The sequence below is a fragment of the Tarenaya hassleriana genome, unplaced genomic scaffold (genome assembly GCF_000463585.1).
Source record: "Tarenaya hassleriana unplaced genomic scaffold, ASM46358v1 Cleome22, whole genome shotgun sequence".
In the NCBI taxonomy this organism is placed as follows: domain Eukaryota; kingdom Viridiplantae; phylum Streptophyta; class Magnoliopsida; order Brassicales; family Cleomaceae; genus Tarenaya; species Tarenaya hassleriana.
The window spans coordinates 1,887,317-1,887,648 of record NW_010965541.1 but is presented as its reverse complement, the minus strand read 5'-3'; positions in this window follow the sequence as shown (position 1 = coordinate 1,887,648).

Genomic DNA, 332 nt, shown 5'->3' with positions numbered 1-332 from the left:
AGATTTCCAACGGATACCCGTTGGAAATCCGTTGGAATTTTCGATTATATAAGGGCGAGCGGCCCATTCTTCTCCATCATTCATCCAAGTCTCAAACAAAAAAAAAACCAGCAAAAAAAACGAGCAAAAAAAAAAATCAACCAAAAAAAAAACATAAAATGGTAATTGGTTTTCAATTCTTGTTCAATTCTTTAATATTTATGTTTTGTATTAATAACTAACTATTGTTTTTTTACAGTTTCGTAGGCGATTTTCTAGTTCCGGAGGATTGTTAGCGGGTTCTTCTGGAGCACCGCCACCGCCGCCACCACCACCTTCTCGTCTTCCAGAAC